Source organism: Centroberyx affinis, unplaced genomic scaffold (assembly GCF_046629955.1).
Source record: "Centroberyx affinis isolate AG114_WGS23_722 - 3 ecotype Tasmania unplaced genomic scaffold, CSIRO-AGI_Caff_v1 ptg004599l_1, whole genome shotgun sequence".
Classification (NCBI taxonomy): Eukaryota; Metazoa; Chordata; class Actinopteri; order Beryciformes; family Berycidae; genus Centroberyx; species Centroberyx affinis.
In genome coordinates, this window is record NW_027282213.1 from 453452 (window position 1) to 472500 (window position 19049).

A 19049-nucleotide genomic window follows, 5' to 3' on the forward strand; every position below is an offset into this window, starting at 1 on the left:
CAATTAGACTTTAGCTCTCATGGTCTCATTGAACTCTCTGTGTCTGGAACATTACTGTCTGCTGTCTAGATCCCGTGGTTTCATAATGGCACATTAAAAAAAAAGGGAACAGGGTGAATAAAAAGTCTGAGAATAGAAGCACTGATCGAGAGTCACTGGTCAGGCCACATTGACTTCAGGCAATCAGGTCTCACATCCGGGCTTTAACTTTTAGATTTGAAACTATTTCATGATGATGAACAGGCTGAGTCCAAACAATGGGTCATAATAAAATCCTGATCTAAAATCTTTATGTTCAGTCTATACCTTCACAGGTCTTAGCTAAATGGGTCAGGCTTATTTGACATCCTTCAGTATGAAAACAACTTTTTAACCTCATGCACGTTTTCCTACCGCTCTCTACAGAGAAGCCTCTGTAAGCCCTGCTTGTGGAATGATTTGCTTGTCTAGGTGGAACTACGTATTACCTTGGTAGGTAAAGGTTTGGACTGTGAAGTGTTCACCTCATACAGACAGTGAAAGCTTTTCAAGTCACAGAGAACAGGCCTGTGTCAATACTGGCCAAGACAAGGTTCTGATTCATCCAAGAGTCTGACGTACTAGAATTAGCTGTATTACCTGTTTCCAAGCCTATCTGAACTACATTCCTAAGAATGACTTACAGTGCAATGAAAAGGAAGACAGTAACCATACAAAATATTCCAGGGCGCAACATGCGGACAGGGATGATAGAGAAGGGAGGGTTAGAGCTCATTACAAGTATAGTACAGACCTCTGTTCCTCACGGGGCTCCCTTTATGATAACTGCAACATTAATCAGTCCGAAGAGTGTGGAGAAAGGGCTTTCTGTTTTTATTTTCCAGCACTGAGGGAAATAACGTTGAAAGGCTCCCAAAGGAAATGGGGAAGCAGAGATCCTCGCTGTATGCTTGTGGAGTATACTGCCCTTCAAAGCTAAACGCAGTAGCTGCATAAGACCAAGATAGAGTGAAACTGAGAAAAATGACTTAATTGACTTCATCTTCATTAGCTGCTGTCCTGACAAAAATATTCTTGGTACAGAAATGGATAATATATACTGTACAACAGTACCTATGGGTCTAATGTTGTCAAAATGTAATTGTTTGACCTTTGAAAAACACACAAAATAAATTTCTGCTGTTTACCTTTGTAGGGCAGCATAGTAAGTGATTTTGTCTGTTATCATCACAGTATGACAATACTACATTCATCCATGAATCTCTCTAAACAGTTACTGAAAAAATTAAAACCCTGAACCCTGTGTTTTTTTTACCGCAGATTTCTCTTGTCTTATTCCCAGGGCGCAGCCGAGGGCATCACGAGGCAAATTCAGTTCAGGCAGGCCAGGCAGTCAGTCAGTCAGTCAGGTAACGCTTAGTGAGATGATGCACTTCGTGAGATGGCCTCTAGAGGGCGGCTCTGGCTAAGAGATGCAGTGTTTCCCATACAGAAGCACAAAATCAAAAGTTGGTCAATGTAGAGAAATTGATCTAAATCGATCTCTAATGCGCCTGATGTCACATCACGTTATGTTTGTCATTTGGAGAAGACAGACAGCAGACCAGACCAGCAGCATTGAACTCAATCCACAGAGTCTCCCGGTCTGAAAACAAAAGTGAAACTTAACATTCCACCCGCTTAAGTCATATGCACTAACGGGATTTGTAAACAGTAACCGTTTACAAACGTCTTCTGCTGCCCTTCAAACATTAACGGTAGGTAATGTATAGCCCACCTTGTGGTATTTAACTAACATTAGTGGAATTATTTAACCGATAAATGTGTTGCAGTGCTTCATTGCATTGTATTGAATTGAACTGAACTGAACTGAACTGAACTGAACTGAACTGAATTGAACTGAACTGAACTGAACACACGTGCCGTGGGTCTGTACAGAATCTGTGCTTGTTAATTATCAGGCAGCCGAAGATTTGTTCATCAGATTGGTTGTAATTACAAGCATAGAAAGAATTAATTTATAAGTAATTGCAAGGAATCATTCAGTTCACCCTTGAGTGTTTCCCAGTTCAAAGCATTGTCTGATAGGAGTCCAGTGTTTTGTGGCCCGTCTGGAGATTATTTGAGAGTTGCTTGGGTTAGATCAGCTTTCTTGGCAGCCAGCGAGCGCTCATCCCCTCTCCCCTCCCCCTCTCCTCTCTCCTCTTCCAGCACAGTAGCACTGGGTCCACCCTCTTAACCCAACCTTGCACACACATGTGCTGTGGCAAATACTAGAGATTCAGCAATTGTGAAAGTCTGACTTTTCATTGCAAAAACTGTGATTTACTAGTGCCATAATGCAATAGTAATAGTACCGCCCTTCCGTGGATTTGTTTGGAAATGTATTTTCTTGGTACAGTATGATATCAAGGAATGATATTGATTGACAGACACTATTGCTACAATATGTTTAGACTTATCCTCTTTTCAGAGAGGCTTTGCTGCAGTTTTAGTAAGAAAGTTTCTCACGGTAATGACTTTTGTTTGTTGGTTGTTTGTTGTATATGGTATCTGGAAGAGTGAAGAGAGTTTGTAGAGGGTATAGAGTATAGGCAGCAGACCAAGTTGATTTAGTATGGTGAGGAGGAGCTACAGTAATATGCCCATAATGTTTGATCATTGCGTTCCTTGATACCATGCTGCTAACACATGTTTGAAATTCCAGTTGTCTCACATTATGCTTCCTTTCTCTCCTTTGATTTTAAATGGCAAGTTGGCCAGAAAAACGTTCTTTCTCTTCTTCACGCAAAAGCCAAACAGAAAATTGCTGAACACTGTAGCACTGTGCTTTCCACACAGTTTACCATAGGGAGTGGTAAAATCTAATGAGGTCCACACTTGATGAGAAAAGGCTTACTGTATGGAGACATTACTGAGTCCTGTTGTAATCAGCAAAAGGAAATAATATGTGTTTGTAAAGAGTTGAAAGAAGAGGAAACTAAAACTCCTCTTCTCACATGCAAGATGTCTCTGAGTAGCAAGGCCATTGAATAGTTTTTGTTCGCTTGTTCAGAGCTCCACATGAATCCACACTCCTCATTCAGTCACTTTTTCAAAACACAGGCTTGGGAATTTACAGTCTTTCTATCATTCACCAAATGGTGGTGTAGCAGAAGTGCACACTCATGCAAACTGAGACATGGATTGGTGACAGAGTGTCTGTGTGTGACAGTGAGGGTGGTCGGGCTGTCTGTCTCTTGCAGCCTGGGAGGCGAAGGGCAGAGCATCCCCCCCGTCTTCAGATTTGATCAATGACTCCAAAGCACTGTGAAATCTGCCGGACTGTTTACATTGCATCCGCTCTCTCAGGGGGCAACGAAGGAGCTCTGTTATACAACATGGCTGCCACTCTCAACATCAAAATAATCAGAAGTGTGTTAGTTTTAATCTGTTTAGATTTACAGTTGATATAGTAGGCCTTTGCTGCCTCAACACTTTGTCTTTGCCTTTAGGTTTTTGCTGCTTAGGCATAATGGCCTCATGTTTGCCACTAGACAGACCAGAAAATCAGACTTGTCCTGTCAAGTTTAATAGTGATTAGATGAGAGGTGCATTGAATTGGCTAATCATCTCAAAAGCCTCATTTTGAATTTCCAGCAGGTTACTATAAACTATTCATAGTTCATGGACTGCAGTTTTTACATTGCTGTATTGGCTGTTAATATACTTTGTGAGAGGTGCAGATTATAGTGCATCTCTAATCATAATTTAGCAGTACAGTTTGTATGTGATCAAAGATAATTAACTCAGACGCTTTGTGTTTTAAGTACCTTTTTTTGATTGAGGAATTTAATAAGTATGTGTGTGTGTGTGTGTGTGTGTGTGTGTGTGTCTGTGTGTCTTTATACCTGTCTGTTCCATGTCTGGCAGGTCAGCAATTATAAACCAGCCTGATAAAACCTATAAAACCAATGTGATTACATTTCACTCAGTTTCTGTAACACCAAAAACTGAAAAGTACATTTCATGTTTTGTTGAGAGAAAAGTGTCAACCCTCAACTCCAGGGCAACACCTCTCTTGGAGCATTTCCAAAAAATTTATGAAGTGATTTCTGAGAGGAATACAGATTGCTCTTTGGCACAGCAGAGGCTCAGACATAACAAAACACCCAAGTCTGTTTGGAGCAAAAATAAAAGACATGGAGCTTGAGAGCGGAAACAAATTCTCCTCTATCTGTTGCCCCTCGGTACTAAGTGATCTCCTTGTTGCTTTTGGATGAACAGCAGAGGAGCGCTTGCACCGGAACCCAGACATATCCCATAATGCAGTTGGCGGGGGGGGGGGGGGCATGTCAGAGAAGTTTTAAAGCCCACTGATGTTGTTTGCAGCAGTTACTGCACTGACAAATCTAATAAAGAGGTAAAGAGGACACTTGAAAGTCATCACCCCAAGATGCTGAGAAGTCAAAGTTTAGAACAAGGTCAGCAAAGCAAGAGGATTTTCTGCTGCTTTCACTCTCTGGTGTTTCAGCAAATCTCTCACTCTGGGAAAACCAAAACAGTTGCTCTAAAAAATCCTTTAGGCTTGGGGGAATAAAGGACAATAAATAGAACCCCCCCACGAAAGGTCTACAACAAAAGCAAATAGCCCCAGCCGGGCCATAGCTTTATTAGCAGTCAGCTGGTTTCCATTAGAAAGGCTTTGTGAACTGCTATCTCTTCTCAAGAATCCCAAACAAACTGACCCTCTCCTCTGTTTGTCTCCCTCTAACCTCTCTGTGCATCCATCTTACTTCTCCAAGCAATATCCTTGGATACCGCATGCCCCCCCACAAACAGGGGGTCGGCCGTAGTGACCTCTGGCCACTGTCATCGCTAACAATGCCACTTAGGTGTATAGCTGGTGTTGAATGATATATGAACCATTCATGTTTTTTGTTTTATTGCCTTAAAGCAATGGTTCCACAGAATTTGGGACATTTTTGTTGAAGTTAAACAAAAGGTATATCTTTAAATATATCTTTAATGGGGCATTACATAAATGTAAAAGTCACACTTTCACAATAGAATGACCTACTTTATGCTACCTAGTTAGAGTAGAGATGCAACAGAAACGCCTAGTGAAGAAGTAATATATCACAATGATCGAAGTATGTTTCGATGTCAGTCACTCACTTGTAGCACGGTCCTCCATCTTTGAATCACTGATCAACAACTCTATCAAATGCAGATATAGTATATTATGGTTATTTGGTGCTACGGGGCAATAAAAATTGTACCTAATGCACCTTTAAGCAATTTCTGAATAAAAAGCTTCTGCTGCTTATATGTTTGGGATAATTCGAGGGAATGTGTATACACTGTTTATGTTTAATCCCATTGTAACTAGGGCGCAGTATGAGCTGTGTGAAATCGAATGGGAGTTTCTCAGTGAAGAATGTGCTGAAGTTGACACACGGGAGATGAAAACAGAGAGGGACCTCTTTCCTCCTCTACATCAAATAAAGTTGGTCAGGCCTGGAGGACTGAGCATCCATTGTTGAGCCCCTGCTCTTGGGTCTTGCTCATGCTCCCAGACGGCTGCATCTGGATCAAAGCTCCACCAGTTCTGCCCCATACTTCTCACTTCCTGTGATCAAGAAAAAAAGAGAAAGAGACAGAGACGGAGATGGGTGGAAAAAATGAGAGATAGATACAGATACACATTCATTTTCTCTCAATACATAGTATAAAATACTGTATACTGTATAGAAAGAAAAAACATGAAAAACATGAAAAACTGAGTAAAAGAGGGGTGGTTAGAGTTTTGGGGGTATGCAAGGGGGGGAAGCTCCAAGACCGGACCAAACCAACATGAAGGTAGACCTTCCAACAAAGCTGCCATTCATTTTCCCCAGGAATGAAAAATGTTTCCCCCCTATACTGAAAACAGAGCAAGGGGAGACCTGCAAAGGCAACAGACAGGGAGAGGTCCCTGCCGTCGTGGATTAGGATCTGCTTGCTGTTGGGTACGCTCAAATATCCACACGGGCAAAAGGAACCAGGCATCTGCACCACAGAGAGCAGAGCAGGGAGGAAATGAAAGGCCCGGTCTTATTCCTCTGTGGGCAGAGAGATCATAGGCCTTGGAGGCCAAGGGGACCTGCTATGGATCTTGGGCCTGCCCAGACTGCTCATCATGATGCTGAGGATGACTGAGTGGCTGATTTACCTGATCCAGTTGAAATTATGTTGTGACACACGACAAAGTAGTTTTTAAATGCAGATTTGCCGAGGGCATCACGAGGCATATTCAGGTCAGTCAGTCAGTCAGTCATCAAAGCTTCGTGAGATGGCCTCTAGAGGGCGTCTTTGACTGTGAGATGCAGTGTTTCCCACACATACGCTCATCTTTGGTGCACTGGCACAAAATAAAAAGTTGGTCAATTGATCTAAAACAATCTCTAATGCCTCCGATGTGCACATCACGTCATGTTTGTCATTTGGAGACGCACAGACCAGTAGAGCAGCAGCATTGTACTGAATCGGACAGAGTCTCCCACTGTGAAAACGAAAGTGAAACTTAACATTACACACTCTGCTCCAAACTTGCCTATGTTAGTAACAGGATTTGTAAACAGTAACATGATGAACTCGTCTTCTGCTGCCCTACAAAGTTTAATGGTAGGTAACGTTATTACCTTGTGGTATTTAAGTAACGTTAGTGGAATTAGGTAATTTAACCAATAAGCATGTCGCAATGCTTCAGTGAATTGAATTGAATTTAATTGAATTGAATTGAATTGAACATGCGCCGTAGGCCTGTACTGTGCTAACGTTTTCAGAAGGCTGCATGGTTGAGATTTATCTCATTTAAAAACTATTTTTGTTGTGTATAAACCCATCATTTGGTCTAGATGATTACTAGGATCATGCACGTTTTTCCTAACTCAGATATTTATTTACCTGATCCACCATTAACTTTGTTGTGTGTATGAGGTTGAAACCACACAAACCATAAGAAGACCAGGTCAAAATCCACTTTTTTATACTTGAGCTTCCAATATAGTGTTGATATGCATCCTGTACACTCTCAGACTATAGGTTGCACACCTCTGTATTAGTGCAAGAAAAGAAAGATGGACACCAGCTAGGATGAGGTACAGGCCACGTTTGATTGCCAGATGTTAAAAATTTAAATATTTTTTATCAAAGCACAATCCTTCTTCATCTTATGGATGAGTTTGCAGAAAACCTGTTTAACTTGGAACCAACTCTGCATCTGAAAAGGTATAAAGACTTAGATGAAGGGATGATGATCAAAAGGGTATAACAGCTTTGGGTGGCCTCTGAGCTTCCGATTGCCCCATATTGTGTATTGGGAACGCTTTTATTTATTTTGATTGGGCGTCTGAGTCCACTAGTCTGAGTTGGGACATCCTGTTTCCTGAGGGGAAGATGTTTTGCTCTCTCTTTCTCTGTCCCAGGGAGTTGCCTACAGAGCTGGAGAAAGTTGAAGGCCACGACTGTTGATGTTTTTATTATAGTGTGTGTGTTGTAATTGGATGTGAGATCAAAGTGTGCAGCACAGAGGAACTAATTAGGTCAATATATCTCAGAGATGTTGCAGTGGCAGGGAAGTCACAGCGAAAGCCTGGGGTTAAAAAGATGTTGACATAATTCATTTTAAATCCGTTTCCATGAGATACTGCTCCAAAGATTAAAAAAATAAAGATTGCAACTAAAAGCAATCAATCCCAAAATATGTTTTCTTAACCGACATTCAGTACTTTGTCTTCTACTGTAGGCTACTTCACTGTATTACTGTACAATGGGTATCAGTGCAGTATACACTGTATAACAGTAGACATTACAACAGTGGTTGTCAATCTTTATACTGCAGAAGTACACTTCAATTAAACAACAAAAATCCAAGTTCCACCATAACTGCTTAAAAAAATCACATAGAGCCTTGAATGCTCATTTAAGAGGGCTGACAAATACAAGAGGCATATCAACCAGATTACATTATCTTGGAAGAAAGGAGCTCATTATAAATTAAGTAGAATTTACAGTACAGTATGCAGTACTTTTACTTGACCTAGATTTCCTTAATATTTGAGCAAAATCTGAAAGCATGTCTGAGCTTTCTCCTTGCCACAGCAGTGTGATTAGCTGCACCAGTGTAGAACCGTTGCATTACGGTCCACTGCAGCCTTCAAATGTATTGAACCTCTGCCTCCTTTGCCTATACATATGCCTGGTACCTCTACAGGTATTTTACATGCGCATCTCAGTGTTGTCTGCACTATACTGAAAGGCTTCTCCTCAGGCATCACTTTCCTTCACTTTTTGTCCTTGCTCAGCTTCTAAAGACAGGTTAGGGAGAAAGGAATGTGGTAATTTGGGTTGGTGGAGGAGGGGGGAAGGTAGCTGGGCTGGGTCTCTGGAATTACCTGAGGAATGACAGAACATAGTTGCGTGCTCCTGCGCTGACAGAGGTTGTTCTATGGACTGTTATATAGGAGCTACAGAGTTTATAGAGCAATCACTGACTCTAAATTTTTAGTCTGTGAGTAGAATAGCACAGCTTAGCACAACAAGCTGCACTTGTCTCAAAATCAAGATGTAGCCAGAAAGCATTTGAGCTTTCGTCTAATTCAGTTGAGTGGAGTTTGAATTTGCTGGTAAATAATATGAATGAAAAGAGTGGCAGTTGCTCCAGTCCAGTTCTCTCATAATGGGCAGTCAGATTCCCGTTAATGTAGCTTCCTCGACTTCCAGACTATCCGTAGAGGAAATCAGGGAAAAGATATTGGTGGTGATATGAAGACAATCATGTCAGCATTCTCGCTCTGTTTTTTAATAGGCCATAATGAATGTTTTGAGTTTAGGTACCAACTCTGTCATTTGGCGGATGGAGCCTGGTGTGGATATGTGAACGGTAGTTGTTTCTAGTTATCTTCCCCGATGAATAGTAAAGTGCTGAGAAGTGAGGCCAAGTTGTATAGAAAATATAGTGTGAGCTCACCTTTTTCAGACATTCAGTCACTCTAGCATGTGAGGTCTTGATTTTTCATCTAATTACGCATTGCATGGCAGTGCTCATTTGGCTAGCTGCCTGCTAAATCTGTTTCCCAAGCCGTTACCACAGGGGCCTGAGAAGTTAGATAACTAGTTGTCCTGTTAGTATGCTTGCTTACTCAGCCTGTCTGTCTCCCAGTCTGACAGACACAATTACCTTGTCGGTCCTCACCTCCCTCCACCAGCAGCCTCATCACCTGCCATCCTCGTAGATGTGATGACGGGCTTAATACACACCTGGCCTGACCTTCAGCTCACTAGCTAGCCTGTCACTGTCAGCGGAGTGTGTTACCATGGAAACAGGTGGATTCTTTCATAATACGCTGGCACAAGACCAAATACTTCATCTAATTATTATTTGAGAAAGCAAGAGATGAGGCCTATTCACTTGGCCAGCCTAATGGACGAGCAATACTTCTGTTCTCATCTGTTGTAATCTCTGCCCATCTTCATGCGATGGCGATACCATTTATGTGAAATGCACTCATTACTTCGATAGCCTCTTGTGTGTCCGTAAGGTTACAAGGGCCTCATTGACAGGACCTGAGACAGTATCACATTTGTTTCATAATTTGCGCCCCCTCACACAGCGTAACAACCTGTGGCCATTTTCAACAATATGTTATGTGAGCACATTACAAGCGAGTAATTGGTTGTGAATCACTGGGGGAGTCAGAGGGTGAGGCTGCAAGGGTGTTGAGGGCAGTGGTTTGGTGTAATTAGGCCTGCGAGTCAGAGAAGTCCTGAGAGAGAGAGAGAGAGAGAGAGAGAGTGAGTGAGAGAGTAACCAGGGGGAGAGGAAAATATAGAAATCTAGGAGGGAGAGACTGGGTGAAGCGAACAGAGGGAGCAGAGCGTTTTCAACCAGCCACCGAGCTCCCATTCATGGGCGGCTGGGCCTGAACACTGGGGACTCTGTGTCTGTGGAGGTGATGGCTACTGGGAGATGCTATCTTTACCTCACCGATACAATGGCCTCATAGACAGCAGACACTGGGCCAGCACCACAGGTCTCCATACTAAGCCTCACTGCTCAGCCAAAGCTACTGCCAGGAAGAGTGCGCCACCTACAGGTGCTGACAATTATGACCAGAGACTGAAGAGAATGTGATATGGTCTCATTTGTTGATTTATTTTTTGAGTTGTATTGTGGGGTAACTGATTTTTGTTAGCAGATGATGGTACAATATACTACAGACAGATAAATATATATATAGAAACCAGACAGCAGGATGGTCAGACAGAAAGACATGCAAGCAGATGACTAGTCGTAGGTAACATATAGTTTGCAGCAGCTACATTTCATGCACCCAAAAGTGGGGAGAGGAAAAGAGAGAGAAAGACAGAGCTGTAAGTCTGAGTCTGCTCTAAATAAAACACAGCAATGAATTTGTTCAAAAACCCAGAAGCACTGACACTGCCAACCTTTTATAGACCATTTTACCATTTGTCATTTAGCATAACACCATCTTCTGCACAGTCATTTTCACTTTTTTTTTCATCAAGAAGGGAGCCTCACTGCGGCAGCTCTTAGTAGGTTTGGATGCATGACTGCTAGAGCTATTTCCTTTTGGCATACCTTAGCTCTTTTCTCATGACGAGACATTCTGGCAGGCAGGAGGGAAGATGAGAAGAGAGAGAGAGAGAGAGAGAGAGAGAGAGAGAGAGAGAGAGAGAGAGAGAGAGGCGGAATGGAACATTTTGCTATTCAAATTGAACGTCGACCAGGTGTCTCAAAACTAAAAGCAGGCCTGCAAGGCGACAATGTATTGTAAGTACTCCTTCAGTGACTTGCCACATTCCATGTTTAGAGCAAATTTGTATTTTGTCAGGAAGGAAACCCCACATCAGTGAAGGAATTTCTTGCCCAGTCTCTTCAGCCCCCCTCTTCTTCACTATTGCCTCCTCCCTCCCTCCCTCTCCCTCTCACCTATTTTTTCTTCTCCACTCCCCTCCCTCGCACTCATCACTCTCCCCCTTCATCTTACCTTCTCTCTCCACCCTCTTCTTCTCTCTCCCCTCGTCCTTCACTCCCCCAATATTTTTCTCCCCCTCTTTCATAATCGTTTCAACTCCGCCCACTCCCATCTCCTTTACGCAAATCAGACATCATCTGATGGCTAAGCGAGCCCTTCATCATTTGAAAGGAGCTCAGGGTCTGCCAGGAAAAGGATTTTGCAACATTGTGCCCAAGTGGCTACTGTAGTTTTATTGCATGGCATAAATCATAAACCTGCATGTAAGATAGTTCAGTTAAGGAAAAAAATGTTATTAGAGGTATCCTTGCTCCCACTGGTCCATTCTGGTCAAATTTGTGGTCAGTGGGGTCAGTGTAGGTGATAATTTAATTTACAAGACTCACAGGAATACTATGCCATAGAAACCACAACCCACAAACGCTGTCCAACGCTCTCCTTCTCTCTGTTTCTTACACACACACACACACACACACACACACACACACACACACACACTCACAAACCATAAACCATAACCCACAAACATTATACACAATCTATTTCTCCGAGCTTCCAAGTATCTGCCACAAAGCATTGTCTTACTCAGGCTATTTTACTCGTCACTGAGCTGGATTGGTCATTACAATGGTAAAAGTAAAAGGGGAAGGAAAATGTGCAAATGAGACCACCTGTTATTTAATCTGTGCTACCAGCTGAGCGCCTGGCAGCCAGCTGACCTGTTTCCGATACGGGGCCGGGCCGTCTGTGAACAATTTTCATTCTTTTCACTGAGGGCTTGCCTTCTCAACCGCCTCGTTAATAAAATGAAAGAAAATACATCAGCCTCAAAGACACTCAGACCAATAACAATGTGGCCGATTGCTTTGCACTTTGACAACTAGTTACAAAGCTGAACCCTTTTCACTGTTAGTCAAATACAAGCCTTTTAACCTATTTTAAGCGCAGCACTGTTGCTGTTACCTCTGAATTTTGGTTATATATTGAATGAAAACAAACAGAACACCGGCACTCACAGAACAATAGTCTTCTTATTTATTATTGCCCATAATAAATAAGAAGACTATTGTTCTGTGAGTGACGGTGTTCTGTTTGTTTTGATCCTTGCCGCAACCGTGCACCCGATACAGTGTTTAAGATTTGGAGCTGTCCGCACTGCTACTTTTCACTATATATTGAATAGCCAAAGATGATTCATCATTTTAATTTGACCTATTTCCAAAAGTTATTGGAATTATATTTGAAGAATCAGTGGGTCTTAATTCCCCATACAATGGGTATGAGGTAACGATACTCTTGGACATTTAACTCGGAGCAATGGAAAGTAGGTGGAAAATAAAAAGAGGTGGAGATTCTTCGGAGTGGGAGAAGTTGGCCGATTAATGTAGCTCCAATTTGACTTTGAAATGAATGCATGTGCAGCGAAGGGACACACCCAGGCTAAATGAGCCATCACAGGCTGAAGCCAGAGAATAGCAGGGTGTAGGAAAAAGCCTTCTGAGAGGGAATGGAAAACAAATTCAAAAATTCATTAGGCTGTGAGAAATATTTCACCTAGACTAATGCAGAGATTAATAGATTTATCTTGCTGTCCTTCATTTTCTTTTTGAAATAAAGTTTTTATGCTAACAATATGCTTTGGAAATTGTCTGGGTTGAAGAGCAGGCAAAGAAAGTCAATTATTTTTGAAGAAAACTTTTATCAAGAGTAACGCAGAAACTGTGGCTCTTTTTAGCTGTACTTGATCGTGCACATGAAGTTTAAAATGCACCATTATCATACTTATATACACTACGTCCATATGATCTGCAAATGTAGCCATTATAGAGGTTATACTTTTACTGCATTTTGCAAAATCTTGCAAAACGTTGATAGCTTGACCATCTTATAGTGGTAGAAATTGAACAACTCCACACATTCCACGTCTCCCACTATATAGATGCTCAAACTATCAACTTCATGCAACAAGAAATTAAAGTGCTGGTTCAGTCATTTGCTGTATACATGACCTTCCTTTCCACTCTTCTCCTCTCAGTGTTGACTACACTTTCTTTCTCTCTGAGTGGCTAGACTTTACAGGTCACTTTCCCAGACAGAATCTGAAACAAATAGTTGTTAGCTGAACCCCCGGCCAGGATAGAGGATTACTGTCTTACTCCATCCTTCAAAAGGTACTGCCACCTCCCCCTCCCTTCAGTTTGTACCCCTGCCCTGGCTCTACCTCTCTGCCTCTGTCTCTGATGTGTTTTCTCTCTCTGTCATTTCCCCGTGTCTCTCTCTGTCTGTCTCTTTATGTTTTGCCAGGCTGTTGGATTAGCATGTCTGTAAATGTCACTTTGTCATGCAGTTGGTTGCCCATTGGCACACCCAGTTGGTACAATACGATATTCAGTGTGTGTGTGTGTGTGTGTGTGTGTGTGTGTGTGTGTGTGTGTGTGTGTGTGCTGTATATCACTGTTTGCTACGTTTCTTCTAACAACTAATTGTCCTTCCCTCCTGGTTGACTGTGTAATTATCAGGCAGTCAAAGCAGGAGGGCAGCTCTAGACTCCTGGAGTGAGACTCGCTCTGAGTTATAGGAAGCCAGCTTTGGGTCAATTGGTCACTCTCGCTTCACTTCACTTCTCGCTCCTTCACTTGCTCTATCATCCCCCCATCCAGGTGTATGATAATTTGCTCGCTCTCTCTCTCTCTCTCTCTCTCTCTCTCTCTCTCTTTCTCTTCTCTCTATCTCTCTCTCTTTCTCTCTCTCTCTCTCACCTTCTCAAGTGCTTGTGAATGCTACTGCATTCCACTGTCAGATTATCTTGAATACCTGAGGGAGAGGACAACTGACTGACTCAGCTTGAAAATTCCTCCTGACTACTAGTGGCAACAGAAACTAGTTAAGTACTTTTTATAAAGTTTACAGTTTAGCATTATTTCCATCGAATATAATCCCCTGTATAAATTAATGATGGTACGAATAAAGTTTTTTGTTTTATTGAAGGCTTTGATCTATCTATAGTGTGCTTGTAAGGCAGCTATGACCTTCTAGCTAAAAGGTGCTATATGTAGCATTTGACTATCAATAAGGGTCGCTGTTCTTCCAGTACAAATGGAGCTAAACCTTTCAGAGTTTCTTGCAATACCAGATGTTGAAATCGAGTGAAAGGCCCATGGAAAAATCACTTACAACATGTCCATCCTCTTCAGTAAAGCAAAAGAGAAAATCTCTTTACCAAAGACAAGGAAAAGTAGCAACATCCTCTTTGCGACAGGAAGCAACAGAGTTTATGGGAAATGTGGACTCAGTTTTCAAAAACAACACCACTGACATGAGCATTTATTCATGGTAATAATGCCAAGGTATCACAATGATATATTGATATTAAAAAATGCTATGCATAGTAGTCCCTTTAATAGTCACTTGCTGTTCTGGAACATTATGCTAGGGATTGTTAGATGCATATATGTAGTGCAATAGGTACAGTGGGAGCCATTGTAGAAGTCCCTCCTCATTCATTTGTCCGGCATTTATCCCATGTTAGTATTGGAGACAATTCTTTCTTAAGTGTTACACAGTAGAATCAAATTAGTATATTGTAATACAAAACAATAGTGTCTCTCAACAAACTAGTTACCAGGCTATTCCTTGTAACTCCTACCAGTTGGAAAGAGAGCAAAACTACACAAGTGCAGCAGCAGTCCAGCAAGCATGCAGAGTTTGACATTTTCAATGGCTACATCTATCTATATTGTCTTTGTACTGTGTGGGAAGTGTTTTTCTTCTAATGTGTGTTTTTTTATGTTGTCAATACGTCTCTCCACCAATGTCAACAAGATCAGTTTATTGTACTTGGCTTGACTCTGAAGAGATAACCATCAATAATGTAAAGCTTTGAATTTTGGACTGTCATGCATGTCTCCGCACTCATCACATACATTCCACCCTACCTTTAAACAGAAAAGGTGATAAGATTTAATGTTGCTTATGCTGTCATAAGCCTGTCAATTACATTTCACTCTCTTTTCATCAAGGCTGTGAGTTATCCTCACTGTCTTGTTTTCCTTTGTGTCTCTGTACCATGTTCCAACGTGCCATGGAAGAATGCTGTCTCTTTTAACTCCTCTATATGTTTAACCATTTAAATCCGTAATTACATGCTGTGCAGGAAGTCATAGCCAGGGGTAAACTTTAGTCAAATTTTTTGAAAGGGAAATGTCAGAACCTTTGATTCCTTTCTCTACCAAGGCAGTGAAAGTCAGCAGTGTTTAGAGGCTTGGTAGGTTATTTTCTTAAATTCTTAGTTCAAACAATGGGGGTGGCGGGCAGGTAAAGTGTCATATATATTTTATACTCACAGTCACAATAACAGCCTGTCTCATCTCATACTGTACCTGCTACACTGAAAACTCTGAATATTTCATGAATGCAGGTTTTAATAATACTAAACTCTGTAAAATAATGATGTTTTGATTACCTTCTATTGCTTTTGTGAGGCCAGGAAAGTGTTAGTTGGCATTTAGACACAAGGTCCTATAGGTTCTCTGTTTTTAACATTACTGCCATGTGACTTTTGTCAATCAGGAAGTCTTTGGCTGAGAACAATCTTTCAGCAGACACTTCATACTATGCCTCAGCTGGCTGACTCTGTGATTATAAGGTATGGAGTGTGGTGACACCCTTGGGCACAACAGTAGTTGAATACATTTTGGGGACTATGAAAAAATGAAGGAGCACTCCTTATCTTGCACGTAATGTGTCAACTTTTACTACTTTAAATGTGTGACAGAATAAATCAAGCGCAAGTGGGTCATATATTTGAAACCATATTCAAATAGATTTTTACCCTGGTCTGCTCATAAGTTGGAAGGGTTACAATCGCTCACACCGCAGTGGCCATCTCTTGCCTATATTGTATTTATAAGACAGGCCCATGTGTTTTGCCATCTCTCTTCTGACATCTGGGCTGCAGCCGGGGCTGGGAGCCCATCCCCCAACCCTTCCTCTATTGCTGCCATACCTCTTCCTTCAGCCCTGCCAACCCACAGGCAGCAAGGAAGGCCCATGGTATCCTCGGCATCCTTAGGCCTCATTATTTCTCTACTTTCAATACGGTAAACAAATATAACAAGGGAGGTGGTAATAAAGTCAAGTAGTAGTAATTATATGCACATCCTGTTTGGCACATCCTGCTAGTTCAACACATAGGACTCACAACTCTATGCTCCACTGCACCTTTATTCAGAAATGGATAAAATGGGATAGACAACGTTTCAACCACAATCGGCTTTCATCGAATGGTAAGAAAGTAAAATAGCTTTTTCCACATTCATTTTCCCTGAAATATTTGGCTGGCACCTAGAATATAAAAAAACATAACTCTAATTCATCCCACCTGACAAAATCAGTCAGCAAGCTGCCAATTCCATAGGAAGTTTAAATTTTCCCAGGATTTATCGACTACCAGATCCAGTTCCAGATCCAGTTCCAGACCCAGTCTCTTCCCACGCCCAGGCCACTGGGTTTCAACCATTGAGACTGAACTGCAGTTTGTCTACAGCTGCTGTACCACCACCAGTTTGTTCGTCTCTTGTTGTGATGTGTATTTGGGTGTATGGCTCTGCTTTGGCTCTGCACCCTTTTTTATGTCTTAAGTAGGCATAGAAGAGTTTTATTTCTGCGTGCCATTCTGTCTAATGAACTATGCCTCATTCTCTTGCTTCAGACCCATACCAATTTATATAGCCATTGTACAAGTCCCAATGGTTCACATGCTTCCTGCACTGCTGCTGTACTGTTGCTCCATCCAAAAAATTTATTTGGAAAATCCTGTACTAAAGGCCAGTACCAAAGGAGGATAGATGTAGGGTGGAGGGGATTTCTGTCTCTTCCTAACACTGTATATCTCAGCGATTACAGTTTTTCACAGATCTTTTAAACCACACAGTTCTATTAAATTATATATCATCCCCTATCCCACTCCTTTTTTCTATGCTAGCTTACATCGTACCTAAATTCCCCCTCTGGAGCCAAACCCATCAACCTGAGGGCCAAGCCAACGTGGCCCTATAGCTCTAATCCCAGTCCTTCATCTACTGTATCTTCCACATTTCCACTCTCAGATCTGTATTTGTGACCATAACCCTGTTCAAGCTCCTGCTCCAGCCAAACCTACAGCTTTTTTTTCACAGGTACCTGATTTCTGAAATTATGGGTTGGTACCAAAACTGGGTCATGAGCTTACTTCTTCTTTTTAATGAGCCTACATCCCAGGTAAGGTTAGGTCCCAGACTGAAAATATTTAAAAACCCCTACATTAGAAGAACAAGTGTAAAGCCCCCTGCTTTATACCACCTCGTCCCCCCAGCCCCTTCCCCTGCTCCTCCTCCTCCCACATCCACATCCTCCTGTCTGCCTGTCTGCTTTCCCAGACAGACTTGTTAACATGTCTACCGCTCTCTGAGCTTCTGCCAGTGGGGAAATAATAAACAGATTACTGCTTCGAGTTGCATTTAACATCAATCATCACTTTGCTTTGCACCACGCTTGCTGTGGTTGATTTTACTGACTCTCATCAAGAAAATTACTCTTTCTATTCTGACTACATACTCTTTATCAATTTACTCTTTATTGCCCCTCTGACAGAATTCCAAGAGGAGTTGTTGGGGTCTCATGGGAAGAGCAGAGAACGACACGTGGTTGCTGAATAACTGAGGGCCTTTCTAGTTTACATGCCAAAGTCTTCAGCCAGTAATTATGCCTAACCTGCAAACAGCTTTATTTGCAAGTAATGTGGCTCTGTCAAGAGCTGCTTTCCAGGTAAAAGAGGCTTCTATAACCATTCACACGCAAATAAATAAAGCCTGTAGTAAAAGCCCTGAAGGTCTACTTGACTGAAAACTTGGTTCAATAAAGAAACCTGCATGGATCTAAGTGTGCAGAAGTTTTGCTCTTCCACTTTGTTTTTTTTTGTTTTTTTACCTCTAGCACCTTAGCAGAAGATAGTGTGCGGTGATCTTCCTATAGACTCTAATTGTTGTGTTTGCAACTTAATATATAAACTAAAGACACTTCTTATGAGCCAAATTGTCCTAAGAATGGATTTGAATATCAGTATTGTTTATTCATATTTGTCCAGTTGTCTAGTTACACAAATAGGAGAGAACCAAACTGATGATCCAAGTGATCAAGAGCGATTTAGGTAAAAGTTTGTAAATGCTAAATTAAATTAAATTAAATTAAATTAAATTAAATTAAATTAAATTAAATTAAATTAAATTAAAGTCTGTTCTGTTCTGTTCTGTTCTGTTCTGTTCTGTTCTGTTCTGTTCTGTTCTGTTTTGCTCTGTTCTGTTCTGTTCTGTTCTATTTTATTCCTAGGTGTCTACCAATGATTATTCACATGCGTGTCACCAGTCTGTGTAGCTGGAGTCATTGTGTTTGATGTAGTGAATTTGGAAACTTACAGTAAAAACAGTTTGAAAGCCAGAAAAGTGTCACACAATCTGTTGCATATTTGATTCTCTGTGCGCTGAGCAGGAGAGTCATCAGTTGGTAAAGGATGACACCTTGTGGTTAAAGAGAGAATAACATTTATTTTTGGTCTAAAGAGCCATTAGACATGGTTTCTGTTTAGTTTATTAATGTGTGTGTGTGTGTGTGTGTGTGTGTGTGTGTGTGTGTGTGTGTGTGTGTGTGTGTTTTATGCTCCTGAGCATTCTTTCATCCAAAGCGCTCCCAATGAGTGTTAGAGATAGTAAATCACATCAATATAATTTGCATCTGCCCTCCCTGTCTATAGCAGACTGTTTACAGAGCAAGAGGAAGTAGATCACACTGCACACAACAAGAGAGACACTATAACTATAACTGAGTAAGATGTGTTGCTGGCTGGTTTAGGAGACATGAATTTGCTTTGTTTGCATAACGTTATGTTATGATTGAGATTTTTCCCCTCCAGTGTCATTTCAAAGTGATGAGTGATACAATAAACTGTGGCAGCAGTAATTTCAGCAGACACCAAGGAAAAGACAAGTGTACCAAAATATTTTCACTGTTAACCAC